This window comes from Odocoileus virginianus, chromosome 4 (genome assembly GCF_023699985.2).
Source record: "Odocoileus virginianus isolate 20LAN1187 ecotype Illinois chromosome 4, Ovbor_1.2, whole genome shotgun sequence".
NCBI classification, from domain to species: Eukaryota; Metazoa; Chordata; class Mammalia; order Artiodactyla; family Cervidae; genus Odocoileus; species Odocoileus virginianus.
Window position 1 is genome coordinate 15905438 of NC_069677.1, and position 9182 is coordinate 15914619.

Here is a 9182-nt window from a genome sequence, read left to right on the forward strand (position 1 = left end):
AAGTCTGGCTGCTGCAGGAGCGGGGAGGGGCCGTATTTTGCAGTGAGAAGTGATGCTGCCTTGGCCAGAATTGTTTGCAGAGGAGGAGACAGTCCTGGGGGTGTGATGTCTGGCCCAGGTCAGTCTTGAGAGCCAGGACAGAGGTCAGGCCGTCTGTCTGGAGCTTGGAGCACTAGACCATACTTCCTGATGACTTTACAGTCTAAGCCATAGAGAAGGAAAATGCACAAGGAAAGGGAGCTTTGTTTTGACTCTTTGACGCTGGCTGGGACCAGCTCTTCCTGCCAGGGGGTGGAGTTGGGAGGAGGTGAGGGTGAGGATGAAGATGTCACAAGGCAGCAGGTGTGACATGTCTTCAATCCCCTTCCCCCCCTTTCCCGGTTTCTGCTGAAGGCTGAGGGGGTTGTTCCCTAAGGTTAAGGTGCCTGGGATGCTCAAGGCAGACTGAAAGTTTTGGGGTTTGAAAGTTGGTCAGATAGAACTTTTTGGTCCCAAAAAGGGAGAGAAGTCATAAGTCACCTATCCAGAAGGCTCAGCATGAATTTGGAGGCATCTATCCTCTTTGCTAGGCCATCCTTTGGTCGCCTTTGAAGTAAATGGGTCAGAAGGGCCTCAATCCCATTTCCCTGGCAAGGGCTGGGTGGGAACAAGAGAACTGCATCTCAGGTTTGGTGTGGTTAGCGCTTCAAGTGGATGGGAAAAGGCCAAGAGGCATTTCCAGACCCCTAGATTTTTAAGTAGTGGAAGAATCCCAAAGTTGGAAGGGAGCTTAGACTAATTTAGTATTTGCCTGCCTTGGGTGGCCTGACCTGCCGGTTTTTCAGGTGAAGAGACCAAGGACCTGCAGGGTGAAGTTCTCCAAGGAGCTGTCAGCAGTCAGGCCCACAGCAAGCTTGCCATCCTCAGCCCCAGGCACTTGCTGTGGCTCCCTGGATGCTTCCTCCTTGGGACTCAACTCTGGCCCTTTGGCTTGCTCTTAATATCCCGGCCCTCTGGAAGGGCCTTCTCCAGCTCTTAACCACACTGTCACTCAATCTAATGCATCTGGGAAGTCAGGCATGACACAGACTCCTGGGAGCACAGCTGTGGCACCTGACTGGCCCTTTACTGCCAACTCCTCTAGAGTCTTGGAAAGAAGATCTGGTTGGGGAGAAAGGATGGGGAGAGTTTAACATGGTTTCCTGTGCTTAGCTGCTCAGTTGTGTCCAACTGTTGGTGACCCCCGTGGACTGTAGCCCACCAGGCTCCTCTGTCCGTGCGGATTTTCCAGGCAAGAATACTGGCGTGGGTTGCCATTTCTTTTTCCAGGGGATCTTCCCAACCCAGGGATCGAACCCAGGTCTCCCGCCTTGCAGGAGGATTCTTTACTGTCTAAGCCACCAGGGAAGCCCTTAACATGGCTTAGCAATACCCTGATAAAGACTTGGCCTATACAATGCCTTGTCCTCTTTCCTTAAACCTTAGGAAAGATGTAAAGAAGAAACATCTTAAATGATGAACCATCACAAATTCTTTGGTTTCATCCTACACTAATTCATGGGATCTGTTTTAAGAAGAAAAAACAAAAGGGAGAAAAAAGATTGAAAGGAGACTAGAAGTGGTGATTGCCTCCAGGGGGAACATGCCAAGAAACCACCACCAACTGCATCAGTTCAGGTTGCCCATGGAAATCCATGGAAGGAATCAGCTTATCAGGTGCAGAAAGGGAGAAGTGTTGTCCATTCATGCTGGCAAGAGGTCTGAAAGTCATCGCAGAGAAACGGTCGAGTCCCATGAATGCATGGAGGTGATGGAGCCATCCTGCTAGGTGGTCAGCATGGAGGTGGTTCTACCAAGGGAGTCAGGCCTCAGCTATGGAGGAGGAGGTGGTGCAGGTACTAGAAGGTAGCAGGTACAGATTCCCCTGCAACCCCTCCCCACCCCCTCCCCACATCCAGCAAGTGACCAATGTTGTCAGCCTCAGAGATTAGAAGTTAAGAAGACAGGTTTAGCAGCCAGACAGAAGCGGCTGACTCCACCTCTTTCTAGTTGCATGAATCTGTCCAAATGACTTCTCTCCTTTGACCCCTTGTTTCCTCACCAGCAGGACGGGGATTAGAGTATCTGCCTCCCAGGACCTTGTGAGAATTCAGTGCACCACACACATCAAATGTTTATCACATAGGCCTGTCATTGAACATAGAATTATTATTCCTTTTTTCTTTCAGGCGTTGTTTCCAGATCCCATGAAGCTGCTGGTTTATAGAATGGGAGTCCTTCTTTTGACACCTGGGAGAGACATCAAAGAGGGAAGACAGAGGCTTGTGTGCCTTTTTGAGGGCCATTGCCGGTCTGTGTTCCTTTTGACTTTAGTTAGAGTGTGTGGGAGCAGTAAGGTGAGGAGGGCTTAAGCTGGTCTGCAGCTCCCTGGTTGCTTACAAATGCTTTCAAAGCACAAAAGGGGCTTTGGTCTGCCTTAGAACATGGGCTAAATACGAGGTCCCTCTCGTCCCTGCTCTCGTTCAGGCCACTGTCACCCCAAAGTCCTTCTCACACTGTAACATTCCTTTCTGGTTCCTCATAGTTGGCCTCACAGAGCAGGAAGGGATTCAGACAGCTAAAGTCAGGGTTGGCTCAGGCCTTGTCTGGCTGGGTGTGGCCTCCCGCTTGCCCCGGGAGTTGCCAGGGTCTTGGTCTCTCTCTACCTGGACCTGGTGTCCTCTGTGGCTGCTGTCTCTCTGAGTCTGTGGGCTTGCTGGGCCTGTGTGGTTCCTCTGGGGAATTCTTGGTCCAAGAAGTGTCTCCTGGTGAGGGCCTCAGGACCCTCCCTCAGTCTTTGGGCTTCATTACACTCAAGGGCTCTGATTTCAGCAAGGATTAGGAAAGTGCTATACTAGAGAGAGGCTGGGAAAATGAATCAACCCTGGAGCTGGCTCAGGAGTCAGAACAAGGGTATGGGCAGGATTTCCTCAGGTCAAGGTGCAGCTCTCTTCCTCCCTGTCTCTACACAGGTCTTGGTTTTGCCTCAAAAGTAAACTTTGAATTCAAAGGGAGGGAGCAAATTTTTAATCTTCCTGGGGCAGTCACAGGTCTTGGTATGAACCCAATGTCAAATGAGTCCGTGAAGCAAACAACTGTGTCAGAGACTGCTAGGTGTCAAGGAAATCTTATTCTCTTCTTCCTGGTCATCAACCAGACTACATTTCCTAGACTCTCTTGCAGCTAAGCATGGCCATGTGACTGAGTTCTAGCCAATGAAAAGTGAGTAGGAGTGATGAGTGCCACTTCCAGGTTTGACCCATCAAAATATCTCAGGTGCAATCCTACATGTTCCTTTGGGCCAAATGAGGATAATGCCCAGGTTCCCTGAAAACCACATATTATAATGGCTGTGTCCATCTAGCCCTGAAGATTCTTAGATTCCTGCAGAGCTAAGTGGTGGAGGGTAACCACTGGGTTGTCTCATTCACCCACTCAAAACTGATATGTGAATAAGAAATAAATATCTGCTGCATTTGAACTATTATGAATTTGGGGGGTTGTATGCTGTAGCAGTTCACTTATACTAACTTGTACAGGAATAAACATTTGAGTTAGAGAGACATCTTCTAGTCCTTGCAGTCTGTCAGCCTATATAGTCTATTCTTGTAATTCATGGTTAAGTGTATTCTATAAAGATGCTGTGAACACTGAACTAGCAAATACTGAACCATTGCTTGTAGGAGGAATTCAGGGTTAGTTTCCTGTGAGTCTCTGGTCAAAATATTTTTGATAACTGATCAATACATAGTCCAGTTTTACCTATGTTTCTGTTTAAAGACACCTTTTAAAACATAGCATTGATTAATAATGAACTCACAGCCAATAGCATTATAACTCACGCCTGAATGAAACTTATCTAACACAGATATTATTTTCTTCATAAGGTTCATCATAGTCTTCTTGCACTAAGGAACACCAGATGGAACTTCAGTGCTATCCCTGGGTTTCATTTTAAACAGTGATATCACTAAAACAAAAACAAAACACACACACACACAAATGTTAAAAAGAAAGTGGGACTAAATAGACTGTGAAAGGATACTTTACAGTATGAGATCTGAAACAAGAAAGCACAGTGTGGGTATCAGTTGGGAATGTGTGCTTCAAAATATGCAAAATTTCCACCCCTCTACAAATATCAATGAATGACAACCAAAGTGCCTACTTGACTTTGGGATTACAAATAGGTGTATCTGCAAATGATGAGGATAGACCATAACTGGATACCACCAGAGTGTCCTGACCTGGAGTCTTGATGTGCATGTCCTGGCTGGTGAGCAGGATTGGGATCAGATGAACTGAAGAGAGTGTAGGGCTAGTACTGGGAGTGTGTGTGGAGATGGGGGTGGGAAGTGAGGGATGTGCATAAAGATGGTGTTTGTGTTTCCTTGAAATGTGTGCGTCAGCAACTGTGGCCTCTGCTTACATTGCTCATTCAAAGATGCCTTTGGACTGAAGATGGCACCGGGGTCTGGTCATCAGGCTACAATTAATTTAAAGGAAATGGTAGGGTCCCTGGAGGGATCTAGAGTAACCACGCTCTCAGTGGCTGTTTTTGAAGACAGGACTACATCCTGAGACCATTTTTGGTTTCATGAAAGCATCATGTTCTTTCTAACTTTAAGCTTTTGTTTCTCTGTGTCCTCTCCCTCTACTTTTTCTTCTTCCCCTCACTTTGCCTGCCTAATTTTATCCACCCATCATATCTTGGTCAGCATTATTCTTCTCAGTACCCTATTCTTCCTCCAGTATTAATATTCATTATGCTATGCATTTTCTCTCTTCTTAACTGGATTGTCAACTCCCTCAAGACAGGAAACTTACCTATTGTTTTTCTAGTTACAGATGTGAGAGTTGGACCATAAAGAAGGCTGAGTGCTGAAGAATTGATGCTTTTGAACTGTGGTGCTGGAAAAGACTCTCAAGAGTCCCTTCAACAACAAGGAGATCAAATCAAGTCAATCCTAAAGGATATCAACCCTGAATATTCACTGGAAAGACTGATGCTGAAGCTGAAGCTCCAATACTTTGGCCACCGGATGCAAAGAGCTGACTCATTGGAAAAGACCCTGATGCTGGGAAAGATTGAAGGCAGGATGAGATGGTTGTATGGCATCACTGACTCAATGGACATGAGTTTATGCAAACTCTGGGAGATGGTGAAGGACAGGGAAGCTTGGTGTGCCACAGTCCATGGGGTCACAAAGAGTTGGACACAACTTAATGATTGAACAACAACAATCTCCAATCCAATTGCCTTAAATAATGAAGATGTGTATTGGTTCTGGAAAATAAGCATTCAAGAGGGTTAGTCTCAACATTTCTTTAATTGAGCAGTTCAGGGATGTAACCAAGGACCCAGTTTCTTTTGCTACCTCTTCTTTGCCTTCTGTGTTTCAGCTTTATAGTAAAGCAAGCTCCTATTCTGCTTACACAGTACCTGTAAGAGTCCCTAGGATACCTGCTTTCTTTCCATGTGAAGAGAAAGAAGTGCATATTGTTTCCACTGGAACCATCAAGCAAAAGTCTTCAGCTTTCATCATTGCTTGATCTGAAGTCATGTGCTGCTCTTGAACCATGGAAAGAGAAAGAGGATTACCATGCCTGATTTAGTTCTTGGAGATAGGTTGGGGCCAGTTGTATAAGACTGACTGTTGTAGAGGAAGCATGGAACGAGGGTTGAGGGGGCTAACTAGACTGTCCAGGAGACTAAAGACAGGTGGCAGGAAGATCCCAGAGACAGCAAGTCCTAATTGATCTGGGGTCATGGACCAGCTATTGGAGAAGAGCCTCAGACTCACATAGACCAAGGGTGGGACCATTTCCTTCCTTCTGAAGTAGAGGAATTTGCGGCAAAGCAGCACTACTTTTAGAAGGAAGGTCCAGTAGGATCAAAGCTAGAATGGGGTCATTGGGGGAAAGACAGAACTGTGAGATGAGGCTGGAGAGTTGGGCAGGGGCCAGATGATGCAGAGCTTTGCAGGCCATTTTAACACTTGAGAGATTAAGCATGAACAGATCATGCTTCCACCACTTTCCCAAAGAGGGTTCTGAGGAGAGGCAGGAACATCACTACTGATGTCCCCCTTTGTATCCATTTATAGGAATGTTATGCTCACCTATCAAAAACTTTTCTTGGTGATAACTGAAAATAAAGGGGGCTGCCCAAATGTGTGTCCAGATGACTGGCCAGAACTTTGCTTCTCCAAGAGAAGTGATTGCTTGCTTAAGATCAAGCTCCTTAGACCGGGTTATCTGGTTTCCTATAACTATTGTAGAGGAAGCATAAAATGGGTGTTGAGATGGCCAACCAGACTGTCCAAGAGACTAAAGATTGATGGCAGGAAGATCCCAGAGAGAACAAGTCCTAGATGACCTAGTGTCCTGGACAGTCTGTTGGAGAAGAGCCTCAAACTCATATGGACCAAGGGTGAGACTTGGTCCATGTGAGTCTGGACCAAGTTTGCATCTAGTTATAGGAATATTGCTCGCCTATCAGAGGCTTTGTTGGTGACAACTAAAAATAAAGGGTGGTTGCCCAAATGTGTGTCCAAATGACTGGCAAGAACTTTGCTTCTTCAAGAGAAGTGATTGTTTAAGATCAAGCTCCTCAAACTGGGGTACCTGGTTTGCTGGTGGGATGGTGACCCAGTGAAATACATTAATCCACAAGATAAGCACGGTATATCTTCATGGGATATAAGTTCCCTTAGTGGTCATTTGAACTATTTTTGTAGTAAAGCAGAGATATATTATGGAGTTGTTGTTTAGGCCCTTAGTTGTGTCCGACTCTTTTGCGATCCCATGGACTGTAGCCCGTCAGGCTCCTCTGTCTATGGGATTTCCCAGGCAAGAATACTGGAGCAGGTTGCCATTTCCTTGCCCAGGGGATCTTCCCAACCCAGGGACTGAACTTGTCTCCTGCACTGGCAGGCAGATTCTTTACTGCTGAGCCACCAGAGAAGCCCATATTATGGAGTAGTGGGCTACAAATTATGCGTGAATTTCTAGGCTTAACCATAGGCTTTAGGGAATGTTTGGGCTTGACTGTAGGTGGGAGGAGGTGGGAGGGGAGTGTATAGAGTATGCAAGCTCCTTGCGTTAAGTCGTTGGGGGTATGATTTCATTTTCTTCTCCTATTTGGGATACTTTAGGGAGAAATGAGAAGCACTGGCTTCATATTGGCAGGGCCACTAATGCCTGTGCTTCAGGACTTGGTGCTAACACCACTCTTTTATGACCTCATACACCACAGAGCCAGGTTAAGGGGCCAGGCGCGTCTTCCCCCTACCTCACGTAACAAGATCTTTCAAGGACTGGGCAGGTAATACCCTTTGGATTTATCCCAGACAGAAGAATATGCATTAGCATGAATCTGTGCTCAAACGAGTTCTCTCAAAGTGAGTTAGGGGCTGGAGTCTGCTGAATCTCATATGTGAGGCCATTGAACTTCTGGCTGTGACCCAAGGAAAAAGCGGGGGTGGTGGTGGGGCGTGGGCACCTCGTAAACATTCTGCCTGTCATTCACTTCCATAAAGGTTCTGTTTGTTCAAGGTCACTGCCTTTTGTCTTTCCTTTTTCTTTCTTTTCTTTTTCATAAATCTCAGTTCTTGGCATCCCATTTCCCCTCTCCCAGTCCACTCACTGCCCTCTGAGTTTCTTCTGGACAATGGGTGCTAAGCTTTTCATCTTTGTGATTTTTCTGAGTGCCCACTCAGGGCAGGAGGCAAGTGTCTCTTTGGTGACTGAATGAGTATTTGTCCCCGAGGGCTATTAGGAGGGGAAAGGACTTGGAATTCTTTTTCTTTTTTATGAAGAACTTTCTGTGTTCTTCCATGGGTAGTTCTTGAATGATCAAGTCCCAGAGGGGGAGGGGGTGGGGAGCGATGAACCTCTTGGTATCTGAGAGTGTTTGAAATTTCCTGTGTGTGCCTCACACAGGAATTCAGGAAAGTGTCCCTGAATTTCTGCAGGGTGGCCTCCCTCCCACAAAGTGGGACCTGTTCTCCAAGGGCTGCCAGAAAGGAAGGAAATGTCAGGCAGGTGGAGTTATGAGAATTACAAGGAGGAAACAGTCAAAATATCACCCTATAACTAATTCAAGTGTAATCGAAATTTAATAATATACAGCCACCCGTTCTGCATGTACGTACCATCTTTCATCCAACCGTGGAAAATATTACTCTTTTCAGTCCTCTGGTCTGGTTTTTGCGAAGAGTCCTGTCTGTGTTTTGTTTTGTTTTTTTTCCTTCTCCCCAAGGCAAAGAGAGAGTAACTGACTTATTCAAGTTTGTACAATAGCTCCTCAGATTTGAGAGAAGTTGGTGTTGGTGTTATTTTCAGGCCCTGGGGATGGGAGAGGGGGTTGGAAAACAAAGATGGCTTTTCTCTTGCCAAATGGTCACCCAGTGAAATCCCTTCTGGATGGACCAGCCCCGTCAGGTGAGCACACCAGTTTAGTTAAAAAAATATGGAAACAGAACAGAACAAGCCCAGCGTGACCTGTCCTCTGCACAAGTTTCTGGTGAGAGGAGAGGGTGTGGCATGGCTCTTTGCCCCCGGGACCTTTGACTGGTGGTTCAGGAATTTGTCTGCCTTATTTTACAATGCTGCCCAACCTTTGGAAGAATATATTTCAGGGTCTAAGGCAGATCTTTGAAGGGGATGGTGTCCGAGCTTGGGGATAGCATGAAAATATTAGTAACATCCAGGAAGATGGGGTGGGGCATTGTGATCCAATCTGTCATCTTCCCAATTAAACTATGTCTGGGGAAGAAATGCCACATTTCTGGAAGCTAAATTTAGACCACTTATGAATAAGACCACTTATGATAAGGTTCATGGAGGTTTTGATCTCCCTATGTTTATGTTTATTTATTTATAGTTTATATCTCACCGATTTCCATTTGAGATTGGAGGGGTCTGACAACAAATATCTGAAATGAACATCAAAGATCAAAAACAACAGAAAAGAGGAGGGAAAAATGTACTTCAAGTTGCAAACAAATGCAGTCATTAAGATCGGCAGAAGCTTTAACTCTTTAAGCACTATATTGATTTCCGAAATAAATTTATGCCAAAAATCTGTATATGAGGCTTTTTGAAAAACATGATGACTATATTTTTAGCTGTATTTTGGCAACAGGTGCAGCTGTGTGTGT

The 9182-nt window shown here is 45.7% G+C and overlaps 1 protein-coding gene across 1 annotated transcript in view; it reads left to right on the forward strand.

The window, feature by feature from the left end:
- Positions 1-8238, forward strand: part of LOC110130011 (macrosialin-like) — a 56238-nt gene extending 48000 nt beyond the window's left edge. Inside the window, exon 9 of the mRNA XM_070466218.1 lies at positions 4861-8238. The gene's annotated coding sequence lies outside the window, so the exon portion shown is untranslated. The remainder of the gene's footprint in view (positions 1-4860) is intronic.
- The last annotated feature ends 944 nt before the right edge of the window (positions 8239-9182 follow it).